Below are 26,685 nucleotides of genomic sequence, written 5' to 3'. Positions count from 1 at the left end.
CAGGGAGCTGTTGGAGAGGGTCCAGAGGAGAGCCACAAAGATGATCAGGGGACTGGAGCACCCCCCCTATGAGGACAGGCTGAGGGAGCTGGGGCTGTTCAGCCTGGAGAAAAGAAGGCTCCAAGAAGACCTGAGAGTGGTCTTTCAATATATGAAGAGGGGCTGTAAGAAAGAAGGGGACAGACTTTAACAGGTTCTGTTGTGATAGTACAAGGGGACATAGGGGAGATCGAGATTGGATATAAAGAAGTTTTTCACTGTGAGAGTGGTGAAGCACTGGCACAGGTTGCCCACAGAGAATGTCCCATCCCAGGAGACATTTGACCAGTCAGGCTGGACAGGGCTCTCAGCAACCTGGTTGAGCTGTAAGTGTCCCTAATTACTGCAGAGGAGTTGGACCAAATGTCCTTGAAGGGACATTTCCCTTTCAACTTAATTCTATGATTCCACAGCTCTGAGGAAGAGAAAATACTTTTCATGATTATCTAAGATCACTTGAAAGATTTTTGTTTTGATCAGTTTCTTTACCTCCAAAAATACTGGAAATTCCTGCCTTCTCTCCCTGCTTTAGGATCTTACAGAGGTTTCAGATGTGAAGATTTGGGGTTTTTCTTTTCCTTCCTTAATTGAAAGCCCAGAAAGCTTGGATCCTTAAACAAAGCATATTTTTTCTTCCAGCTATTTATATGGTATCCGTACAAAAATAGATTTCAGCCTCGTGGAAAAAGTTTTAACTCATTTGATCAAAACAATTCCTTTTCCTCAAGCAGAGGTCACTGTCATGGTGTCATAATTTTTCTTGTTACCCACTCATTAAGGATGTTTTTCAAGTAAACTGTGCAGGCAGCAATTGAATTTGAAGAGAAGGTGGCAGCCCACTCTTTGAGTTCCTCTCTGTATGCTATAAGGAAGCAGTTAGATGTAAGAAATTACTTGATTTCTGCTGCAAACTATCTTTGACATAATTGCTCTAAATATCTAAACCTTGTCAATGATATCTTCTCTGTTGAAACAAATGACAAAAATTCCCTGGGGAGCAGAGAGTAGGCTTTCATCTAGTACTCCTGCTTTTTGGCACTCCAGACACCACAAACACTCCTAGCTGCTCTCCAGCTACCACCTTCAGTTTTCCAGGTAGGGAAACTTTATTTTCATCCCCTGCCAGTTTTGGTTCTACCTTTTCTCATTGAGCATCATTATGTACTGAGGTTGCTCACATGCCCCACATCACTGTTCTCACCTTGTCTCCAGGGCTGGGAGACCAGACCAGGCAGGGCTCACCCCATCTCCATCCCAACTCTACCCCTTCCCACAGGAGCTGCTCCAACTCAAAGGAGAAGCATCTTATGTGATATGCAGGTTTTGCAGGAGTTAACTGGTTATTGCTTCTTGATTTTCACAGAATCATAGAATGGCCAGGGTTGGAAGGGACCTCAAGGATCATGAAGCTCCAACCCCCCTGCCACATGCAGGGCCACCAACTTCCCTATTTAATGCTAGACCAGGCTGCCCAGGGCCCCATCCAACCTGGCCTTGAACACCTCTAGGGATGAGGCATCCACAACCTCTCTGGGCAGCCTGTTCCAGCACCTCACCACTCTCTCTGTAAACAACTCCCCCCTGACGTCCTGACTGGATCGTTTTTGTGGCCCTCCTCTGGATGCACTCCAACAGCTCCATGTCTCTCCTGTACTGAGGACTCCACATCTGGATGCAAAGTCAAGGAAAAGAAGTGTGGTTTACCCAAGTGAGGCTCAAAGACCTTCTGTGTAGATCATTTTAGCAGAAAGCTAACATGCATCTTACAGTTTCTATTTCACTGTTTAAATTCTCTTGTAGTTTGTTTTCTAAACAGAAACCAGAGAGGCAAAAAAAAAAGAAGAAATAAAGAAGTCTAGTAAATGTAATAGCAAATTTTATCAATTCCAGATCACTCTCTGCATGACTAGATCACTGCTTTCATCACAAACATTTAATCCCAGGAGCTTACCACCTTCAATTATTCAAAGGGTTCAGAGTGTTAAGTTGCTGGAAGAGAACAGACACCTGAGGCGCATCTTATTTTCTTAACAAACTCTTTTGAAATGTTAAAAAAAAAAATCATCCTTAGGTGGCAACCAAAACAAAATAACTGCATTGTGCAACAGAAGCTAAATCAGAATTCTTACTTTTTCTAATCTTCCATTTCTTTATTAGTGTTACTTTTTATGTGAGTCGCCAGAATCCAAACCAACTGGGGCATCTGTATAGCAGCAATAATTACTGAGCTGTTAAACCAGTGCTGTGGTAGAAATGCTGCTCTGATACAGTAGATAAAGCATGCGTTAAAGGGCAGATGTTCCTTACCCTTTCACTTCAGTGTCCCTGTGGTTTACTGATGGTACTCAGCAGGTCAGGCTGATGGCTGGACCTGATCATCTGAAGGTCTTTTCCAAACTCTGCTCACAAGAACCATGCTGTAGAAAGAATGTTACTGCCTGGGAACGGGGGCAACCCCATGGCTTACACCCACAAGAAACACTAGGGATTGCTTCATTTCAATGAGGGGAGAAAGGGAGCTGGGAAGAAAGGCTTATTATGGAGGAAATGAAGCATAGTCTTCTCAAAGCAGATAGAAATGCATAGCTAATTTTAAGTACGTAGCTCATTATCTGTCACTAGCAGAGCATGTCCAAGATTCATTTGGTGAAGGAATACACAGCAGCCAGCCGTCGGTGATGCGCTACATATGGTACACTGACAGGCAATATACCCACTTTAACCAATGCAGCAAATTGGACGTGGCTCCCTGCCTCCTTCATGGACCGCCAGGTACCATCTGTATGCTCCCATATTCATCTATCATTATCTCATGCTTTATTATAATGGTCACAAGCTTCATGAGGCCACCTCACAGTACTCCCCCTCTGTTTTCCATATAAAATCAATGGCAAAAGCACAGTCTCACTGGACTGAGTTCTTTGTTATTTCTAATTCTGGGGACTGAATCTTTTTTATCTCCCATAGGAAGAAAAACAAATGGCAACATTTGTATTTGGGAGAATGAAACATTCTGAATACCACCAAATATTTCCTTTATTTTTATTTTTGGGTGTAATTACGACCTTGCAGATAAAAAAAAAATAATCAAATTCTTTTACTTTGAAAACAGTCGTGCCCAATTTCAGATTCAAAACAATTTTCTTAAACTTTTTGTAAAATGAAAAATTAATCTGAACTTTACAGTTTCAAATTCAATTCATAAACATTTTTGGAGAGGAAGAAAACTGTGCCAAAAAATTCTTGGTCAGCTCCTGTAAAGATGTGCTTTTAAAGATTCCCAGCTGGGTTGGCAGGAGACATGAAATATTAAAAGCTTGAAAAAGGAAACAGGCCTAACTACTTTACTGTGCTTTTGTATAAATGTTCCCTCCATTTCTGGCCACTCTTACCCAGAAAAACCCAGGTATACAGACTGCCAAATCAGCACTCTTACAAGCTAGCACTGAAATTTCTGTTTGTCACTACATAATTGCAGTGTTGACTGCAAAGCATTATAAACTCTGAACTCCTAGAGGTTTGCCACTTTAAACTAAATACTATATGAGATTAATATATTTTTTTCCACCATTTGCTCATTCTTGCACTTTTGAAAGTAATTTTCTGTATCTCTAAAAGGTCCCAGGTAAAACACCACAAACTAGGGCACAAAACATTATAGTAACCAACAAAGAGACACACAGCTGTATCTTCTGATAAATAGTTGGGTTTTTGGTTTGTTTGAACTTAATTGCACATCCCAAACATGAATGAATGCAAACTGATTTTCTTCTGCAATATACAGTTTCATCTGCTGAACTACAGAAACAATGACCAGTGTTTTAGCCCGACACCACGACATCCATTGCAGAACCCTGTTCTTCTCCAGAGCATGGAGCTCCATTCTCCTGAACCATTAATCCTTGTTTACCCATCTGCTTCCCTATTCACAGAAGTACTGATTCAGTAAATCTCTTTGGAAATTAAGTGCAGATATTAATCGCACAACTTCATTGTGAGAGCTGACAGAACCCATCAGTGACACACAGATATCCCTCAGCTATGGGATAACAAAAGCCCATCCAGCTCAGGGTTGCTACTGGAAGTGTTTCCCTAGTGCACAGGCTGCTTAGCTCTGCTGAAGCATGCAGAGCACGCCATACATCTCAATTATAAAGTATACTTCTAAAAATGAAAAAAAAAAAAAAACAAAAATCTGCCTCAGTTCCAGGCTGAGCTGAAAGCCTAAAGAGCTGAAGGCTCACTTACTAGAAAACAACCTTGCCAGCCCATAGTTCGAGTACAGAAAACACAGAAAGGATAGGACCAGCCTAACATCAAAACTAAATATCTTTGTTGGGTAAAGGTCTGTATAGCCAAAACACAAGGAGCAGGAACCCAGCTAACCCGAAGTCAGACCCGAGGACTGGCAAATCCCTGTGGTTTTCTGTGGCAAGCGAAGCTCGCTCATTTCCAATCCTTCTGCTAAAGCAATTTCCCTACAGCAGGTTATACAGAAAAGCATCCAGGTGAGTTTTAAGTATCTCCAGAGAAGACGACTCTACCACCTCTCTGGGTAGCTGGTTCCAGTGCTCTGTCACCCTCACAGTAGAGTTCTTGTGTTCAGATGGAACACCTCGTGTTTCTGCTTGTGCCTATTGCCCCCTGACCTCGCACTGGGCACTGCTGAAAAGAGCCTACACCTATCCTCTCAACTCCCACTCTGGATGTTCATAAGTACTGATACAATCTCCTCTCAGGCTTCTCTTTCCCAGGTTGAACAGCCCCAGGTCTTTCAGCCTTTCCTCATAAGGAAGATGCTCCAGGCCCAATCATCTTTATGGCCCTTAATGGACTCTCTCTAGAAATTCCCTGTTTTTCTTGAACTGATGATCCCAGAAATGGTGCAGTACTTCAGATATGACCTCACCACAGCAGAGGGGAAAGATCACCTCTCTCAACCTGCTAGCCACACTCTTCTTAATGCACCTCAGGATACCACGGGCCCTCTTGGCCTTAAGGGCACACTGCTGGCTCACGTTCTCATGATATCTGGTCTATTATGTATGCTATGAAACAGAGGAAAAGCGGGTTAAGATGTGTCAGCAGCCTTCTGATGGCAAACTTGTGCCCCACAGACACCAAGGCCAAAGAGAGCCTCTGAGGATACAGGACCCACTCCTACTATGGCGTCTAACAAGCTCATGGGACCAAGTGGATGCACACTCTGCAAAGCAAGCTCCATGCAAACAGTCCGTGGCATTTGTTGATCTCTCTCGTCTGAAAGAGGAATTTCTACAGAAGAAGACCCCAGAGCAGTCTGAGCAGATCCCAGCTGCATGGCAGCCTTCTCTGTTTTTCAGAGAGCGTTGAACGGTATAGTCTACCTATATTCAAGTTTTCCTTCAGTCTTCTTGCAGGGGAGATTCTGTTCTAGCAACATTTTCAGCCAGATCTCTTCAGCACAACTTAGAAAAGTCACAAATTCCTCCATTTATATTTCTTCACTAATGCTCTGTTTTCTGTGTGCAGCAGACTAAGAAAGACTGCTGCTGAAAGTCCACCTGACAAACAATATGAGATCAAAGAGAAAAAGCAGAATTTTGTACAAAAATGAATGGTGAGGCTAAACAACAGCTTGGGAAATTATGCAAACAGGAAGTATGCATTCAAAACAACCCTCCTATAAGCAGTGCCAAGTACACCATACAACAGACTTAATAGGATATAACAACTGCTGTGCTATTCAATTGCCTTGATATGAAAGTTAAGAAGTACATACAATAAGCCTTACCATTCTTTTCCACTCAACATGATCAAAGAAAATAGATCTTAAGTGACAATCATCTTAAACTGTGTACCAAAAAAAAAAAAAAAAAAAAAAAAAAAAAGAAAGAAAAAAAGAAGAAAACCAAAGCATTGAATACATCATGGAAGATGCGAGATGGTTTTGCTGTGTAGGTTTGCAGTGAATACAGTACTACTGAGCCTAATGTTGTGAGGACCAAAGTCCTGGCCCCTAAGGAGAATGTGCAGGGCAGAAGCATCCCTAGCCTGTGCCCTTTGTTCCCCCCAGCTCAGGGGCACAATGCTTACCCACCTCCAGCAGGACTCCAGGCTCCTCCACCAGCCCAATCTCCAGGCAGAAACAGCCTCCTGTGGAAGTTGTGGGGAAGGGAAACCTTCTGTTCTCTCCCAACAGAAATAGTAGGAAAAGGTTTCTCTGTGAATGCAGTACAAGCACTGCCAGCTCATGTGGCTAACAGACGAAAGGCAGAGAGCACATGTGTCCTGGGGAGCCAGGCAACACTTCCTTGCTCATTAGCATCAGAGCCTCCTACCTGGGGAGGCACTAAGCTGCACGCATCATGAAAAATTAAACATCACCAATTGAAACAGATGCGCTCGCTCCCAGCATCGGGCTTTGGCACTGTAACACTGGATGAGAGACTCAATATCAAATAGTGCTCCCAAGGAACAAGGCAGGAGAACTAGTCACAAAGTGGGGCTTAGCATGCAGTGTTTTATTCTGGTGACAAGTATTTTGTTCTCAAATCTGTCTGCAAGAAGTATTTTTGTGCATTCAGCACAGAAATCAGGAGGGGATAGCAATTACAAAGGGCTGCTGCAGCTGAGCTCTTCAGCCCACCACACCAGCTCGCCCCATTTCCCAGCAGGGTATTCCTACTGGGAAAAGCTGATAGCAGCTCAACATCCCTGCTCTTCCCACTGTGGCTCAACGAGCTGGATGCTTCTGAGCACAGCCTTAACGATCCCGTAGAGAAATGTTCCACCCATATAGGGACAAGACGTTACCTCACCAGAGCCAGCAGCTTCAGTGGATTTATTGCATATTATCCCACGGTGGTTATTTTCCCTCCCAGCTTTAATTTTGTAGCACATCGTAGTTCCTCGGTACAAGGATAATTTGCGTAACCAAGCACAGGCTCATTTTGAAGCACGCTTACAAGAGCATCCAAGTGCCATGCTGCAAAGCTCAGTGGGGCTAGGAACAAACGGCACATCAGGTTTCAGTCTTGCTATTAAATCTTAATACTTCCTGGGGGCTGCATACTCTTAATTTTACCCAGTGTTTTTGCCACAGCGCATTGTGTCATTTCAGTACAGAACAGATGAAAACCTGCACAGATTTATCTGATTCCTCCATCAAAGTTTCCAAACCTTGTTTTTCTGGAAATCCAGGGGGAAAAGATAAGGCTCTGTACAGAGAAACAGAAGATTAAAACCTATTACTGTGTTTTTGCATTATTAGAGAAACACTAGGGCAGAAGCCAGATTAAAACACTTACTGTTCTCCCTAAGACCTACGCTCTCGGCAGCTACCTCAACAATTTCTGTTTGGTTTCTCACAGCCCCTAAAAATGTATTCCTTTCCTCCCCCCCATCCTCCTTTGTCATTTAAATTTTCTGCTGAAATAAGGTCGGATGCTGGTATGTGCTTTATCTATGGAGATGGTATTTTAAACAATGTTCAGAGAACACTCCAGCCTGCATTTATCACTTCTTACAGTGGAAAGGAGGTTAATGATGCTACTTTGCTATGTCAGCCTGCAACTCTACACCAAGTTCTATAGTTAAAAGTCACAAAGAAGCACTCTGAGGGTATTGCAGCGCTCATTTAAAAACACTACACATTTATAATTGGGAATACAACTTCTGGATTATGTTGGCTTTTGCACAACTCTTGGTTTATGCATGCAGTCTTACACTCTGCGTACCTTCTGGCATACACAGCTTCTGTGCTGTAATTCAGAGGTACATTTTCCTCGTGCTTTCTTTTTTTTCCTTTTTAATTATTCAGTGTTGGAATTAATAAACAGTTTAGAAAATGAAAATGTCACAGCTTAGTGCAGAATGCATTAATTAATGAAGTAGGATGCAGGACAATTTAAAGGTACATATCCCAGAGGCAGAGAGCTGGTCCTCTTCCAACTGGCATCCGAAGCAAAGACATCCCTTTGACTGCAATGAGAGCCAGTGAGCTTAGATTCTCATCTTTTTACAAATGAAGACAACTTAGTTTTCATAAACAATGACAGCACTTGGAGCCTAAGCCTTATTTAAGAGCTATAAAGTGCACAACATGCTCAAAGGGATTACATTTATTATTTAAAAAAAAAAAAAAGGAATTTGCAGATATTGCAATAACTGTTACAGCAGTTTCACCCAAACATGCACACCATCAAAACAGCAAAGATTTGATCAAGATCCCTCCGCTTTCAACCTGTCCGGTAATGAAACAGAGGAATTAACTCTTTGAAGGACTCAGTGTGGTCATACTCAGAGGTAGATTAGCACTTATCATGGAATCATTAAGGTTGGACAGAGCAGTAAGATGGAGTTCAGTCAGCCACCATGACTGTGACTGCTCTACACCACATCCCTCAGTGCCACATCTCCCCTTTGCTTGAGCACTTGCAGGGACAGTGACTCCACCACCTCCCTGGGCAGCCTGTGCCAGAGCCTCACTGTTCCTTCTGGGAAGAAATTTTTCTTCCTAAAATCCAACCTGAATTTCCCCTGGCATAATCTGAAGCCATTACTTTTTATTCTGTTGCTAACTGCCTGAGAGCTAAGGATACTTTGGGCCTTGATTTATCAACTGGATTTGAGGAAGTTACTGAGATCTGATTCAAGCAAAATACTCTTATAGAGCCACAGAATGGCCTGGGTTGAAAAAGCCCATAATGATCATCTAGTTTCAATCCCCCTGCTATCATCTGGGCTCTACCACAGTTTCTCTTCATACACAAAAATTTAATAACAACACTAACAGTAATGTCTGCAGGGCTCTGAAACAACCAAGCACAATAATAATAAAAAAAATATAATATGCCCTTTTCAGAGGCAGAGAGTAACAACAAAAGAAAAAAGGTAAAATAGTCATATACACCATAGTCCTTTATAACCTCTTTATTGTGGATGCAGTCCTTATTTCTCTCTGCTGGGTGACTGAAAGAGTAGAGGGATGGGGGGATTCCTTGAAGAGGTGCCTTGACCCTGCTTCATTCCCAGCTGTCCCATGCCAGCAGGCAGGGATGGGGACTCGGACAGCTCAGCCATGGGGACACAGATGTGCTGGAGGTGGCAAAGCCCAGACAGGACAGCTCTGTGATGTGTTTTAGAAAGCCACCATTTTGGGGGGATCAGAATTATTATTATTTATATTAACATGAAGAACTTAAGCTCAGCAAAACAATTATTTCTTAACAACTGTAGTTCTCTGAGGCTAACTTCCTGACTTCCTACACCAAGATACTCCTGCTTACAGAAATGTTCCATTCTAGAACCATTTTAAATATGAATTGAATCATAGAATTGTTAAAGTTGGAAAAGACCACTAAGATCATCCAGTCCAACTGTCAGCCCATCCTCACCATGCCCACTAACAAATGAATTCAATACAGAAGTGCTAACCCTTGAAGGCATATAAATATTTGATTAAGCAGAATCAGCAAAAATTAATTCTGATAACAAACCCTGTATCGGCTGCTGTCCCTTTGCTTGTCCACTATAGCTAACGTGACCTAACAACACAGTGTCTCAGTGTCTCAGAAGGTGCATGCATCTCTCTGGCTTCACTTCAAACATCGAACAGTTGCAGCTTTGCTCACACTTCTTTTTCCTTTTTTATCGCTGTTGATTATCTACCAGGCTAAGATCAACCACAGGGATGGCTGTGAGGTGCAGGAGGAAGACTTCTGCAGGCTGAGATGTGGGTGGCTTCTCATCGTGGTGAGAGAACTGTCATGATCTCTCATAGAGCCATTGTGGCAGCATGGCTGGGGCTCTCATGCAGCCAAAACCTTGCATCGCCCCTCAGAAATGGCTCAGAAGGACAGTGCCATTCCCTGGTGTCTGGCTATGCTCCCTGCCACAGGTTACATTCAGTCAAGGAGTCAGTACCGCTCTGATATTAAGGAGCACTGCACTACAGGCTTCAACTTGGACAGTGTTGTACTACTGTTTACATATTTTGAGACCTGCTTGTTTAGATAGGCAATTGGTATTTTTAGTTCACTACTTCACTTCTGTCCTCACCATAGTGCACTGTCTGACAATCCAGCACAACCACTGAATTCAATTGATTTTTGTATTTGTAGATCATAATCAGTGACCAAATTCAATGAGAATTCCTGTGGGAACCTAAAGCACAGTACATCTCATTTAGAAGTCTGACAGAGCGTCTCTGTGGTTCACATCATTTTTCATGTCTGTCAGCATGTCTGACAGCACCAGGGGCTCAGAAAACTTGATGCAGTAGGCAGGACTGGGAGGCTACAAAATCATAGAATGATGAAGGTTGGAAAAGACCTCTAAGATCATCTAGCCCAGCTGTCCACTTACAACCAATATTGCTCACTAAGCTGTGTCCCTAAGTACCACTACACATTTCTTGAGCACCTTCAGTCATGGTGACCACCTCCCTGGGCAGTCTTTTCCAGTACCTGACCACCTTCTGAAAAGCTTTTGCTAATATCCAACTTCAATCTCCACTGGTGCAAATTGAGGCCTTTCCCTCTTGTCCTACTGCTGTTACTCAGCAGTAAAAAAAAAAGTTCAACCCCCACCTCACCACAACCTCCTTTCAGGGAGCTGTAAAACACAGGAAGGTATTCCAGTATTGCAACATTTCCATATGAGGTACTCCTGCAAATGTTACCTCTAAAAATGCTTAATATCTGATGATTTTCCTTTATTGAACCACCTGTGACTTCTCATAAGGCCATTACTCTCAAGATAAAAGATCTTAAGAGGACAATTTACAACGTAACTACTTGGCTATGGCCTGAGTTAGCTATTATCTAACTGTCCCTTACTCAATGGCTCTTGTAACTGTTTATTTCCTTTTTTAGTTATTTATGAATACTAGCAGGTATCTTGCAGGTCTTTTCTCATTATTAATGTGCACAGATGAACAAGGAAGAGCGGTACAGAGATCAGCTACAATGGAAGGGACGAAAGGCAGTGTCTCTCTGTACTCATGTCTGGGCTATTCAGGATAAATGTGAATGACCTACATACTGCATGTATGCATGAACTTTTCAATTAGGTTATAAGGGTTATATCTACATTGGCCCAGCTCCAAAGCAGTTAAGAGAAGAGACTTCAAAAGCAAAATTTTACCCCTGCATTTCCATGTTAGAACAAAGCAGTTTCTCTTTACAATCCACAGCTGCTCCAGTGCTCATGATTTTGATCTCTGCTGGCATTGGTTTTAGTTCGAAAGCCAACAACTGTTATTCAAAGCAAGGAAGAACTTTAGCAGACAAGAAATGCAAACGCCAAGATCCAGAATACGTTTTTCAGATCAGCATTTACATCTCCATTTGTCTGCTTTGCTAACAAATGGTTCAACTCCACTGTGACAACAACCCTGAAATCACTCTGGAAAGTTTTATTCTGGCTTGCACTGGCCCTTTGCCTTACACCAAAATAAAACAATGGCAACACCATATATACTTACCACAAGCATGTAAAACATCATGCAAAGACTATGCACACAGCAAAGCAAAACATGATGTGCAACTGTGATTTGCTCTCCATGGGTTACACAAATGCATCCTTGAACATAATCTCGTGTGATGTTTTGGGATAAAATTCAAGTAGATATCTATATTTCTCAAATGGATGAAACAGTTTAATATTGAAGTGTAGTGTCAGCTACTCCCGTGACTCTAAAACATTTTGTCTAGAATGTGCAGTCAGGAAAAATACTGCTCCAATATTAACTCCCTTTTATTCAATCCCAGCTTTGGGATGCAGCAGGGAGTTACAGAACAGACAGGAAAATGTATTCAGAATACAGGGGCAACATGCTTTGGTACTACCCAAAAAGTCCTCCATCACTTTTCTGAGCAGCTGCCTGCTTCCCCTTACATGCCACAGACAAGTCTCCAGCTCTCCTCTGGTGCCTTACACTAGGTTCTAGGGCACAGTACTGCAAGACATCAGAAACCTAGAAGTGATAAAAATTAGGTCTTGGTTTTAAACAAGGCTTTTTAGTCCTTTGCTGGATTTAGCACTAGCTCTCCTAAGGCTCTCCCATCAAAGGAGGCTTTTGAAAACAGGACTTGGCTATTTTGAAAAATCCTAGACTTTACTTAGGTCAAGGAGACTGCTCAAAGAGATGATGGCTTTACAACACATGCAAGAAAACACAGGAACACTGTGGGAACGCTTTAAAAGACACAGTCCTCTTTTCATTTATCAGAGTGCACATCTTTGTGGGCAGAGAAATTTCATTTTCAAGAGCCCACGGTGTCCTCCAGTGTTGTCTCTCCCAGAAAGGTAGGGGGGACTCATACGATGCCCATCCAGTGCTCCACCATCTCCATCACCACCACTGAGGATAGATGTGCTCCCATGGGCAGCTGGACCAGGTGACCTCCAGCACTTCCTCCCAGCCAACACTATGCCATGATCCCAATAGGAGGAGGGAAAAGCTTGTACCTTCACCTATTGCTGCAAAGAGCCACGCATTTCTCATTTGTTTTGATGGAGAGATGGAGCTGGATCCAAGATCTGTTTAGTGCATTTGTGTTATATATATGTTTAACACTTACACCCGCAGCATGTTGCCTCACTGAAGGGGAGGGAGGTTGGGGGAAGGGAGCACTGATAGTCTGCATATAGGAATTAGGTACCAGGATGCAGAAACCTGGCAACCCAGGGTAGAACACCACTGATGGACGATGGCAGTGACCTTTTTAATGCGTTAGAAGGTAATGAAGGAAATCTGGGGGGGAAAAAAAAGATCAAAATAATAATTTCAAAGCACTGTACCTATTTTAGACATTCTTACATCATGTTTCCATAGGAACTGGAATGAAAAGGAGCATGGTGTAGCTGTGTTCACAAATGTGTGGTTTAATAGCTTGTAAAGGATTGGTTAGGGCCACTGTGACCACAACAGCAGGTACCTGCGAACTTGGCTGCACTACTGGGTCTCAGCTGTGGTCCTTTTTTTTTTTCTTTTCAAAATCTAGGAACATAACTGTTCTCCCTTGTTTTTCTCTTTTATCCCACAGATGCTGCCGATTTCAAATCCTCCCATAGCCACGGTGCTAAGCACTTCTCAGCTAGATCCACTGGGAGGCACGAAGGCATTTGGCTTCTTACCAGGCATTTCACAAATCACACAAGAATGAGGACAGCACAAAGCAGGGATGTATGGATGCTGGAGGGATGGTCTGTCCCAGGGAATAATATGAGTCAAGCTTTTGCATCCAGCGCTGACATTCACCTGCTGGGTGACCTTGTGCAAAGCACACCAGGTAAGATCTGCTCCATCTGTCAGCTGCCTGAAATGCATCAAGTTCAACTTCATGGGTAAGCATTTCCCCCACCAATAGACACCCTTCCAAAAACAGATGCCATGGACAGATTTCATGTCCTAAAGCACCCACAGATCTAACCTAACTACATTCATATGTTAAGACTCATGCCCACAAGATGCTACATAGCAACATAGCAACTGCTTCATTTTTCCATTCAAAATTGCCCAATGTAAGGTCTGTGTTGTAGCTCACCAGGGCAGTATTTTACTTTGGCATTTATTTATTTTAACTGTGTAAATGCCACATTGCATGTCCTAGAGCAAGGCATAGGCATCTGAGTATTTTTGGTAACCCTTGCACTAGGGTAGCACTGGAGGACATTTGGAAAGCCAGACCTGTTCTGATATCATGCCCGAGTCTTCCAGTAAGGCATCCTCAAAGCTACCACATATTTTGTCCCAGAGGGAGGTAATTAGATTGCTTCAGAAGACAAGCATGAGAAGCATGTAACATGCATCCAGCCTGCTGGACTGAGATCAGGACATGAGACTGAGTTGGGGAACTAAGCTGTTTAACTGCATAGACATTACATACCCAAAGGGGACAAAGCTCCTCCAGAGCACTTACATGAGACGAGCTGTACACTTTTTCCTTGGAGTTGGCAGCCTTAATAACTAGCTCTACTTTTAGACAGCAAAATGACTCCTCACCTCCTACCATTCTCATCAATTGATACATATGTATAAGAACTGCCTACCTGTACTTATAGAATGAGAGAAAAGTAAAAAACTTCATGTGTATCTGTTCAAATACACCTGACTCATCTCAAGACAGATAACTTCAAACCACCAGGACAAAATACGCTCTTCCATGGGTCTGTCAGGTTTAACATCCTGTAGGCAACTTGCCAGAAAGCTCAAAACTCAGCTTTTGGCCAGAAGCATCATCCAGACCACAGCCAGCAGAGCAAAGCCATCTGAGCCCATATGCTCCATTGGGGCAGAGGCCAACTACAAATACTCTTACACTGCTGAGAAGTGTTAAAAACCACCAATGTTTTAAAGTTAAATTTCGCAAACCAATAGTTGTAAAATAATTCTACGCAACAAATACTGAAAGAAACACTACGCAGAGTACCTTTATCTTCAAAGAGCGTCCAATGTAGGTATTTCCATAGGAATCCCTAAATAAATCACAGATTTTACAAACAAATATCAATAAAGATTGCCTGAATCCAAGTTTTATTTCAAATGCCACAATGACAGTTTCAACCCGTAGAAGGATAGGAAAATAATACGAGAAGTCCTGACAGCTGCACACTGAAACAGTTTGGTTACTTAAAAATAGATAGCGATTTTTGTCTTCAGAACTTGATCATTTAAAAGAAAATCTCACTAAACCAATAGCTTGTACTTTAAGGATCAGAAGCTGTATGTTACAAACATATACATAACCTTTGCTTCATTGTCTCTGAAGTCATACATCTGCATGGCGGAAAGTGGAAGAGGACATACTTTAATCCCACCCAGTTCTCACTCACAGTGAAATTCACTGGCTCAAACCAGAGTTGTTACAGAGACTCAGGCAATGCGTGAATTCTGTGAGTCTGCACGTTTGCACAACTTCAGAGGTGAACACTGAGATTCCCAGTTGGGAACAAAGCTACAAACCATAGCTGTAGTTGTACTAAACTCAGAGGGGTGTACTTCACTGCCCAAACTATACAAAACCCCAAGCACACAAACAACTTATAGCATATAGATAGTATATAGATGCTAGGATTTTTGGTACTGCTGTCTTATACATCAGAAAACTCAGATTGTAACAAAGAAGAAAATATGCCGCACTCTACAAGCCAGCTACATGAACTCACCCAAGCACCCAGCTTTCTGCTCCGGGTCCCTCTGCAAGCAAGTTAGATCCAGGTCTTCTCTGTCACGATTTCTGGGTATGCCACTGTTACCCAAGACCATATCTCACTCCAGGAAAACATCTTCTCCAAAGAGGTATCTCCCTAGGGGCTAAGGAGTAGGGCTGTATCCACCTGTCCACCTGTTCCTGAAAGCATTTCTCCTGCTTTCCTGCTGTAAATTCTTGATGCAGGAAAAGAATTTTGAAAAGCAATCCAGTTATTTATCCTTCAGGCTGGAGAGAAATGAGGAGGCTGCCACAGCCATGCCTGTTCTGAATGCTTGGCAGGTACACAGGCACAAGGAGGATGATGCTATAGATAAGTGCAGACAGAAATAGCTAGAAGGATGAGCTGGCTCAGGGTGCTGCTGGTGAATGGCAGTGATCTTCCTTCTCCCGCAATTTCACCAAAGGCAGTAGCTGAGCCGCAGACTCACCGAGTGTGCTGGCAGGAAAGTCATCCCAGGCTCTGAACCTCACATGGGAAACATCCTTCTCGAACAGATTTTGTCTCTGTCAGGTTCTTGGAGGACTGCATCATATCAGCCTACTTCCAACCAAGCACAAAACCAGCTTGCTGTGTGCTGTAGAGTTTGGTGCTGTTCCCAGAATCAAGCTGGGAAGCTGCTGCTTGCAGATCCCGCTGTGCTGGCAGGAAAACCCTGCTGCTACAGTTCAGAAAATACCACCAAAGCATCAATCTGAGGTACCCAGGCAGCCACCTCTCCTCTCCCCTACTGCTCTGACCAGTGCACATGGGGACAAGTAGAGCTGTTACCTCTCTTATGAAACTTATCTGCACAAATACAATAGCCAAATAGTTTTTTGCCCAGCTGCCATCATTTATTATCCTTTTGTTTCCTTCTCCTATACAGCAAAGTGTGTATTCCAGTTTAGTTTTTCCTTTTGGAAGGAAAAACAATCTCACCTAACTGCACCAGCACTGGGAAAGACGAAAAACCTTTCTTTCTGAAGCTCATTCAGGCAGGGATGATAAGTCAACACCTCCTCTGGGAGCTATCAGTCCCAAGGAACCAAAGTCTTTGGCTGCTGACATGACAGGACAACCCTGGGAAACCTCACAGCATGGATGATGCTGAGACAGGCAGGGACCCTCTGAGATCAATTAGAGTCCAGACTGGGAATGGGGGCAACCATAAGAAAATCTGAGAGGGAAAAAAAAGGTGGAGATGAAAAAAAGAGATTGAGGGAAATAAAACTCTTTCAACTCTTTGAAAGGGTAGATAACAGCAGGACAAGAGGAAACAGGTTTAAGTTGAAGGCGGGAAGATTTAGGTTGGATGTCAGGGGGAATTCTTTACTATGAGAGTGGTGAGGGGCTGCAACAGGCTGCCCAGAGAGGTTGTGGATGCCTCATCCCTAGAGGTGTTCAAGGCCAGGTTGGATGGGGCCCTGGGCAGCCTGGACTGGTATTAAATGGGGAGGTTGGTGGCCCTGCATGTGGCAGGGAGGTTGGAGCTTCGTGATCCTTGAGGGTCCTTTCAACCCAGGCCATTCTGTGATTCTGTGGAAGCACTGTTAGCCAGCTGAGGGGAGTGATTGCTCTACTATGTGTTGTGCAGCCTTATCTCAAGCACTGCGTGCAAGTTTGGGTGCCACAAAATGAGAAGGACATAAAGCTATTAAAGAGCATCCAAAGGAGGGTTATGATGATGGGGAAGGCTTTAGAGTGCACAAGGTGCACGGAGGGTGGCTGAGGTCCCTTGGTTCGTTCGGCCTGGAGGAAGGAAGGCTGAGGGGAAGCCTCATCACAGCCTACAGCTTCCTTAAGGACACACATTAGGCAGTGGAGCAGAGAAGCCATGCCACCACATTGTTGCCCGTCTCCACCAACATCACAACTACTTCAGCTTGTGGGAGAGCACCTACACAGTTCTGATCCCTTGCAGGAGAGCTGCTGTCTTCTCCAGCAGCTGTCAGCACTACTAGCTCAGGCTGCTCGAGGAACTCTCATCCTTATAAAAAGAGACATGACCAGAGAGCTTCCCAAGGATGAGACCACCTTCCAAGGTGCAACTGAAAGACATGGCTGCAAGCAAACCACCTAAATATGCCCTGAACTCCCAAAAGAAACTTGAGAAGTCACTGGATAAAGGTAGCTGGCACATTTATCTTCGACCAGCTCCCAGGGGCCTGGCACTGCTTTTCGTCTCTTAACACAGACAAACCCACAGTTCATCATAGTACTGTGGTTGTTTGCAGAAATCCTACTGTTTCTTTCTCTATTCAACTCTGTTACACCAGAAAAATCTGCAAGAAGTGGTATGTTTGTCATGGCAGCAATACTTAAAACCCTAAAATAAATGGCTGTTGAGATGCCACTGAAGAAGGAAAACCTGAAGTTCAGAAAGATTTATAAAAGAACAGCGTGACAGCAGAAACAAAGGGGAACTTAAATTTGATGCAAACAACTGCAACAATGACTGCCTATCAGCAATTTGTGCTTAGAAACACTTTCTAGGCACATCTCCTGCTGTTTTCCAGGTGAAAGCTTTTTAAAAAGTATTACTCATTGTTCTGATTATAAGTCTTGGTAGACAAGAAACAATGTCTCCTGACATTGCTTGGGTGGCAGTGCTACAGCAACTCACTGTAGCTTAAATTATAGATTTCATATCCACTAAACACATAAGGGGCACAGGGACAAGTGAAGTCAAAGATTTGTCTGAAAAATTCACAGGGTGTAATTGGCTGCTTTTACGCTGATCTGAAAGAAGGTAAGCTTGAAAAGCAGGTAAATGTGCAATGAGAAATTTTTGTACTGAAAATTGTTTTGTATTGAAAATTGTTTTATTGAAAATTGTTCTGCATAAAGCTGCTCATGATTTCACTCCTGCACGTGTGCTTTGCACTGCTTTCACTATAATGTAAACAGTTAATCACATTTTCTTTGTTGAAGGGAAGAACACTGAAGAATTTATGGCTTAACGTTTACCACTTAAATGATGGATAAGAAAACAAGAACTGTAACAGATGGGCTTCTTTTAATGGAACCCAAGTTATTACGAGCTACTTATGGCTACAGAACAACAAAAAGCAAACAGTATGCCTCCCCTGATACATAATACTTCATCAGAGATTCAACACCTAAACTTGCTGAAATAAAGGTGAACTGGAGTCCGGATTCTAAGTTACGCTAATACAATTTATTGTTGTGCTTTTACTTTGCAGAATTGTTTTATGAATTATTTGAGGGCTACTCACAAATAGGATTTGCTATACTCTTTTGATAGGGTTTGGTTGCTGATTATTCTAACAGCTGAAAGCCTGTGTTAGGCATTTGTGATTTCTCCTCCTAACAAGGAAAAGAGCTGTCTTGGGCACCTTATTTTACTCAGAATAAACACTTGATAGCTGTAGCTAAGAATCTCCTTGTAAGCATGGATAAACATACCACTTATTTTCCAGTACAGTTTTGAAGCAAACAGTGCTCTTACACCTGCTGACTTATCCTGAGCTCCTGTCTTGTACAAAGATCAATGAGTTGCTAAAGGAGAGGATGCCCATTTTACCTCTAGGATTTCCTAGAGGAAAGCTGGTGACAAATACCAACAATCCTCATAAGTTCAGACAGCAATAACACAGAAAAACCCTGCAAAAACAAAAAAGGAATGTACCCCAAAGAATCATGTAAGTATGAAATCAGACAAAACCATACTGACCCAAGAAATACACAAGAAGCAGCAACAGCACTAGAAGTAAAAACTAAAAGGCTTTATTCACCTGGTAAGAACTTGTGTCTCACCTATGTCACGTTTCACAGTTCAAAGGGTTTTTGTAATCACAGCACCTGGAAAAACATCAGCACTGACTTCAAGCTAAAATGACTTTCTGAAGCATGCTTACTCATCACTTACCTAATGTGATGGCATCCAAGTGAGTGTCTATTACAAAGCAACAAGCTAAGATCACCATCAGAACCAGTTTTCCTCCACTATCATTACATATAATTCCCAATAGAGAATAACAACTCTCATGCAGAAGAAGCCCAGCTGTCCAATGTTTTGGTTTTTTTGTTGTGGCTTTTTTTTTTTTTTTTCCTTCATCAAATAGTAAACCAGGATTTTTTAAATGTGAACTAATTGGCTGTTTGTAGGGTCTCCTAGATTGAGGCCTTAGAGATGAAAATCCTCCTAGAGTTGAAAACCTGTCACAAAAGATGGTTTCAGACAACATTCCTGTTTCTCCACACACATTCATCTCTAGCTTTTCAGAGGATGCTGCCAACAAGGACTAACTTTCTGCTTGCCATTTACCACACTCAGATGTCACTGCTGGTATTTTATAGTATAGGATCATCTTCCTACAAAGAACGTTGAAAATACTTTTCATAGCAGTTGCCATCAGATCAGGCAAGGCCCCATCTCAACTCCAACTCTGATCACAATATGAACACAAAACTTCAGAGAGCAATCTAAAAATGATGCATAAGATACACAAGGATTAAACACTCACCCACCGCAGATCTAGCCATTAGAAATGGAATGTGCTCTTAGAAGTATGTAAAGTAACAGCACACGAGCATATCCTAAGCAACTAGAGCATGGATATGTGCCATGCCTCCCTTTGTAACTTCTTGGCCAATTTCAAGAAGCTTTGAAGGAAAAAGAAATGAGTTCTCACAAGTTCTGTGAAAGTCAATGAGTAGGGAGAAGAGAGCTCTATAAAGAAGACTGAAAGAAGGCTGTAAAGTAAGCTTTAATTTCACATGACAATAAAAAGCCTTCATGAGAAAGAGGTCTTCTTTAATGATGGGGAAGCTACAACTGAAATAAGATGTCATGAGGCACCAAGGAATTCATCTCTTCATCAGCATTTTTCTCTCACAGTGACAGCCTGTTGTCTAACAGGGTGCAGCTGTGACTGATGTTTCTCCAGCTATTACAGCCCTCCTGCATGAGGCTTATGATAAAGGAAGGTTTACTAAAACCCAGTTTAATCATGAAGAAAACCCAATGGAAACCAAGCTTCATTATTTCTACTGATGATTTTGTGACCATTAGCATAATTATATAGGCTTCAAAACTTCAGAATTAGCACTGGTATTTTTTTTTAATTGCTCTGATTTTTGGTAGATGTCACTTCATGTACAGTTGTAGCAGTAGGTGACAGGGATTCATTTTTTCAGAATTGCTTTGCATTTCCAATTGTGAGTTATAGAGTGAGTTATACATTGTTTGTATTGGAAAGGAAAGAAAACTAGAAGTCCTAATACTCAAATAAGTTCCTCACAGTTGTCTGACTCCAGTCACTTAAGAAGCTTATTCCTTTTTCCCTTATTTTTGCTGGCATTCTTATTTGAACATGATGCACATGCTGTATTTAGGAAAAGCTTTATAAATACTGGTAACTTTGCATAAGAACTCTCATTTACAAGCATGGGACTTTTTGCTCTATTTCCAGCTTTAAGGGCCAATGACTGAAACACAAGTAGTGAAACAGAAGCAAAGATGGGTGCTGTCCTGGCAAAAAGGTCATGAATCACCAGTAACAGATCTCTGGTGAGAACAAGAAATGCCAAACAAGAAGAGGTATCCATTGCCATTTCTGTGGATACCAAAACTAAGCCATCCTTAAAAAACAAAACAAAAACAATTACAGTCCATTTATATGTAGCAATGCAGATACTCTCCTGAAGGACTGGTTTCCTGTTCCTATTACTGGTATCTAATGCACACACGTGGCTACTTACACAGTTGAAGGACTTGAAGGGACTGTTCTAGTAACTAGATTCAGCCTCCAGCCATGCTTAGTATCAATTAAATATTTCCAGATGCCTGAGCAGGGCCAGTCCAAAAGAGTACCCGTGCAATTAATGAGTGCCAAGCATTCTCTTCAGTGCACATGAAAATGGGTCAGCAACATCTTCAAGCGTGCACATGATCCTGCCCTGGGGAAGAGAAGTATAAAAGATGTCTTGAAATATCTTCCAGCTCTCTTCTGAGTCTACAACACACACCAGTGAGGTAAAGCCTGTGCAGAACAGTACCTGTTTCTAACATACCATGGACCACTTCCCCTACTTCTTTGAAAGCTTCTCTTGGATTCCTGAATTTTACTTCCTCTTCAGCCCTCCAAACTCTATCTACCCATCCCTTTGTTTCCTTCCAGTTTTCTCTCTTAGTTGTTCTCCTTAGTCTGTTTTCTCCAGCCTTAGTTTCATGCTTTTCCTTCTATATTTCTACTTAGCTTTAAGTTATGCTTGCAGTCATACTGTACTAATGTTTTCTTACATAATTTAACAAAACAAAGTGATAAGTGCCATTTTAAGACACAGTTGATTCTGCCAAGGATTCTTACATAATTAGGTTCAATTAGCTAAGAAAGACCTGTAACACTGGTAATAGATTTTATTTTACTCATTACACCTGCTGTGGCGTATCATCATGCCCAAAGACACTGACTCTAACAGCTCACCAGTGAGAGCGGTTCAGTTTTATCAGCCTTAGTGAGTCAGATATTTTTAATTCATTTCATCACAATTCCCTGTAGGCAGGGCCAGCACTTCTGTGTAATGGTGTGTATCATTCTGGGCACCCTCCTGCAATTTGCAGAGCCCAGCCATGCCAGCAGCAGCCTACTAAATGATCAGTTGGAAGCAAGAATGAAGAACTAAAGCTGTGCACATTCAATGTCTTCATGTAGCTGGGAAAGGAGGCATTAGTCATCACGCTAACAGCATCTCCTAAATATTAAAAGGACCACAGTTTACACAAATCAATGCTCCACTTATTGCTGATAGTTTAATAAGAGGATTACATACAGTGCATAATCAGAGATGTTTTCATATTCACTCTTCCACATATCCCAGACAGTTCTCTCCGGCCACTCAGCAAAGCAACGCTCTGGAAGAGCTCTAAGAATATAAAAGTTACCATGAAGCAGAGGGCTGAGTTCTGCCAAATATGTGGGAAGACGACTGCTCAACAGTCTCCTCTTACAATCTGTATCTGTTTCACTGAGTAGCTATTCTATCACTGCAACAACACAAGGCTGCAAAAACCTTCCACCTTATTCTGATGACAATATCCACACATTTAATTGTGCTCACAGAAGAGAAATGATCTCCTCCATTAGTGACTATGGATGAAGGAGTGGTGTATAGAACAGGGCTTGCACACTAAGCAGCATGGAGCAGAGAATGGAAACCACTGGCAATAGAAACCAACCACCTTCTCCAGTGAAGAAAAACTGTTTACAGCTTTAAGCTCACTTCACAAAGGCAAAGAGGAACTTCTGACTTGCTCTGTCCTATTTTGCCATAAAGGCATACGACATCATGTGGGCCAGATCCACTCTCAGCTCAGCTGGATGCCCAATGCATTTAGAGATGCTCAGGAAATGGATCCTTTTTACAATGCCCTCAAATCACGTGCAAGTAACCCCAAGTCCTGCAACAGGCAGCTTCAGCTCAGAGGAAATTTTACACCTAATAGAAAAGATTCAAAGACCATCAAATTCATATGTCCTGCATTTCCTTCAGGACACGGTCCTTTCAAAGATCTACAGGTGCATTTATTCCCTAGAATTAATGCAACTCCCTTGGCTGATCAAAAGGCCACAGCAGTTTTCACATTTCCAGTAGCTAAGGAAATCTGTATGCCAAGAACACAGTTTAGTCCAGTTTAAAGGATATTGCAACAGTAATAATTACTTCAAATGCCATTTGCTTTGCTAGAAACCAGCAAGCCAGGACAAAATCCAAATTCCTTTAGAACCATTTACAAGAAGGAAATAAAATTCCTTCAGGATTTTATAGTCCTCAGGGAACAGACCGTATTCCTAATACGATAAAACAATAAAGATCCAGTAGCCTCAATCCACTCAGACCACATCATTATGCAACTTGTACATATTTGAAGACTGTGTTCCCAATCAATTCAAGACGCCTTTGAAGCCTCTGGCAAATTCATATATTTAGAGAAAAAAAGTCTCTGAAACTGCAACTGCGAGATGTGAAGAACACTCATTTTCACTGATGAATACAAGATGATGGTGAGGAGAAATGGCATCCACATAAAACTTTCAGAGGACTTAAAGGAAAGGACTAATTCTGGCAAGATATCCCATGGTCAATCCTGCAACATGCAGGATAGGAAAAGCCAGTAAATCTCTTGACAAGGCCTACATCTCAGAGTGGAAGGCCACATTTTGCATCATTATTTAAAAGCCCGCTTTAGGCACTACACATGAAAGCATGTCATTCCAAAGCAACGAAGGCAGGTATCCACAGCTGAACACCATATAAGTCAGGTATTACATCACGGTAAATTGCTGGTGCTGCCTCAATGGAAAGCGTGAGAAGATATTGAAGCAGCAAGTAGTTCTCTTTTGTGCTAATGCCCAGTATTCTGTTGGAATGCTTAGTCACTGAAGTCTGAAATGCAAAAAAAAAAAAAAAAAAAAAAAAAAGCAACAATTGATAAAGTTCACTTAAACTGTTCATCTTTGAAAAGAGAATAGGCATTCCCAGGAAAGGCTTCTATCAACGGCAGAAAAACTGAATTTCTTTAAAAAATTTTCCTACTAATTTTCTGCAAAATTAGAAAAACTTAAATCTGAACCATTATTACTGAAGAAGCACTAATATTACACAACAAGAACTTTGTTGTTTGTTTTTCTTTTAGACCATTATCCACAATAATCACTGACACCTCACTCTAACAGTTGACAGTCCCTGGAGATTCAAACAATGAAGTGTAACAACAAAAAAAAAGCTTCAAGAGGCAAAGAGGGGGTTGATGAGAAGCAAACCAGCCAAGAACGATTCTGTAACAAATACACAGTATTTAGCGAAGATGTGAAGACGAGCACTTTCTACTCTCCTGACCAGAGAGGGGAGGCAGGGAAAGATATTGGTATAGATCAACAGCAAGGAATGCAAAACTGGAAACATTCATTTTTCTAAGCAAAAAAGCTGGAAAAAAAAAATTAAAAAAAAAATAAAAAAATAGAAAAAGAGGAAGTGTGTCAAGAAGGGCAGGGTTTGAAAAGACTCAATAGTTGTCAAAAGCAACCCAGTCATTCTTGCAAAGGACACACAAAAAAATTATGTATTTCCACAATTCTTAGCCTGAAAGACAAAAAGAAAACAGAAAAAGAAAATTGTCTGGAAAGTTGAGAGGCTGCTGGAAACTTGGGCTGAAAAAGCTCCCAGGGGATAGGACACAACCAGATCAGAGGAGACAGGGAGGAACTGCTGGGACATTCGCAGCCACAGTGACGATCAGCACTTGTTTTTTCTCCAGTCATCACAGCAAGTTTATTCTCTAACAACTAAATGACAGAGAAGCGTAAGTTTAGCGCAAAGAAATTCATCATCCTTTGGGTAGAGTCTGGTACAAGAAGAAAGCCTGAGCTCCTTCACCTGCTCCCTCCTCCCCATAAAACTTTACCTACCTCCTCCACTGTTTGCAATATTAGGAACACCATCCCTTTCATATCCTCTAAAGTTTCACTGAGCATTATCAGCAGTCCCCAGAGCACTAATTTATATCCTGTTAGCACTACATGGGAATTAAATTAACAGATGCCAAGCCAATTGCTCAGGAAAGTTTAGCAGAGTAGTCTTTGAAATTCAGTATGAGTGGAACATGGATTCACAGCAAAAATAGAATAATGCAGGTTTCTTTTTGAAGCATGAGATGTTCACAGTTCACTCCGTTCTATTCTAATTTATAGTGGCACAGAATTCTAAATACATCAAATATTTATATTGCCCTTATTAGTAGAAATTGAGAAATACACATTCTAAAACAAGATGTACACTTAGGGAAACAGGGTCTCTGTTCATAAAGTTCTCAACGTAAGTATAACATACATTAACATTGAAACATATTCTTCAAGAATATTTCAGAGATTTTATTTAAAATAAAAAAGTTCATATATGAAGCAGCCTGAGTCTCTCCTTCAGAAAGATCTTTATACATAACTACACCTACTGGGAATACTATTTGGGTGCAGAAAAAGGCATGCAATGAAGCTAAGTCTGGTAAGCTTGTGGGGGGTTTTGTGTGTGCATGTGTTTTTCTCCTCTTCTGAAAGAGAAAATCATTTTGAAGGACAGTATCTCAGTTCTTGATGATATAATATGAAGACACTACAGAAAAAAAGTAAAGCCCCTTTATGGGAAGAAAAGTTTCCCAGAAAAAAAACTCAGTAGTTCTCAGCTACTGTAGTGATGGATACCAGGAGAGAAACACTGACAGTAACTGCAACACAGCACCAGCAGATGAAATCTGACAGGAATTATTTGAAGTCTAGGAGAAATAAGAAGTACAAATGCCAGATCAAGATCCTATTTATTATCAGCAGGAAAAATAACCTAGCCCAAGTTTATTTACTTGCATCTGCTTTAATGACTTTTTACAACTAGAAGAAATTCAAGAATTACAAGTCACTGTCCCTCCTCCAAACCTCAATTAAAATAAATTAAGTGCATTTGTCAAGTGTTATTTTAGCTTCTGAGAGCAGCTGCATTAGCCTTTTTAGCTTCCTTCCCCCAACACTAAGTGACTTCAGACCATAGAGATTAGATTTCAGTGCAGAAGAAGCAGTCTAGGAGGTTTCTGGAGTGGATGGAGGATAACTTTCTGATGCAGCTGGTGAGAGAGTCAATGAGAGGAGCTGCCCTGCTTTGACCTGCTGTTCGCAAACAGAGAAGGTCTGAAGGTCTGGTGGGAGATGTGGAGGTCGGGGGCTGTCTTGGACAGAGTGACCATGAAATGGTAGAATTCTCAGTTCTTGGTGGAGCCAGGAGGGGGAACAGCAAAACTGCTACCTTGGACTTCCAGAAAGGGGACTTTGAATTATTCTGAAGGCTAGTAGAGGGAATCCCCTGGGTTTCGCTCTTAGAGAGTAAAGGGGTCCACGATGGCTGGTCACCCTTCAAGAAGGAAGCCTTAAAGTGCAGGAGCTCGCTGTCCCCCTGAGCCGCAAAATGAGCCAGCGTGGATAAACAAGGAGCTATTCTTGATACTCTGGGAGAAAAAGAGAATCTACCTCCTGTGGAAGAATGGAGGGGCAACTCAGAAAGAGTACAGAGAAGTTGTTAAGATGTGTAGAGAGAAAATCACAAAGGCAAAAGCCCAGCTTGAACTCAACCTGGCCGCTGGGGTTAAAAGGAACAACCCTTTTACAAATACATCAACGGTAAGAAGAGGACTCAGGAGAATCTTCATTCTTTACTGAATGAGGCTGGGAATGTGACCACTGAGAATAAGGAAAAGACAGAGGTTCTGAATGCCTTCTTTACGTCTGCCTTCAAAGGTCAGACCAGTTATCCTCAGGGTGCTCTGCTCTCTGACCTGGTAGCCTCAACCAGAGTGCAGACAGAACCCCCCACGATTCAGGAGGATGCAGTCAGAGACCTACTACCCCAGCTGGACTGTCACAAGCCCATGAGACCAGATGGGATTCACCAGAGAGTGCTGAA

The 26,685-nt window shown here is 42.0% G+C and overlaps 1 protein-coding gene across 2 annotated transcripts in view; it reads right to left on the bottom strand.

The window, feature by feature from the left end:
• MTUS2 (microtubule associated scaffold protein 2) overlaps window positions 1-26,685 on the bottom strand; it is a 264,670-nt gene that overhangs the window by 220,978 nt on the left and 17,007 nt on the right. Inside the window, exon 3 of one of the 2 annotated variants that reach the window (XM_042867277.1) lies at window positions 20,944-21,141. The exons of the other annotated variant lie outside the window; for it this stretch is intronic. The gene's annotated coding sequence lies outside the window, so the exon portion shown is untranslated. The remainder of the gene's footprint in view (window positions 1-20,943; window positions 21,142-26,685) is intronic. 2 annotated transcript variants of the gene reach the window in all.

The sequence above is a fragment of the Lagopus leucura genome, unplaced genomic scaffold (genome assembly GCF_019238085.1).
Source record: "Lagopus leucura isolate 7727_CA_CO unplaced genomic scaffold, USGS_WTPT01 Super-Scaffold_100001, whole genome shotgun sequence".
Taxonomy (NCBI): domain Eukaryota; kingdom Metazoa; phylum Chordata; class Aves; order Galliformes; family Phasianidae; genus Lagopus; species Lagopus leucura.
The sequence above is the reverse complement of the archived record's forward strand: the minus strand, read 5'-3'. Positions and strand labels throughout refer to the sequence as shown.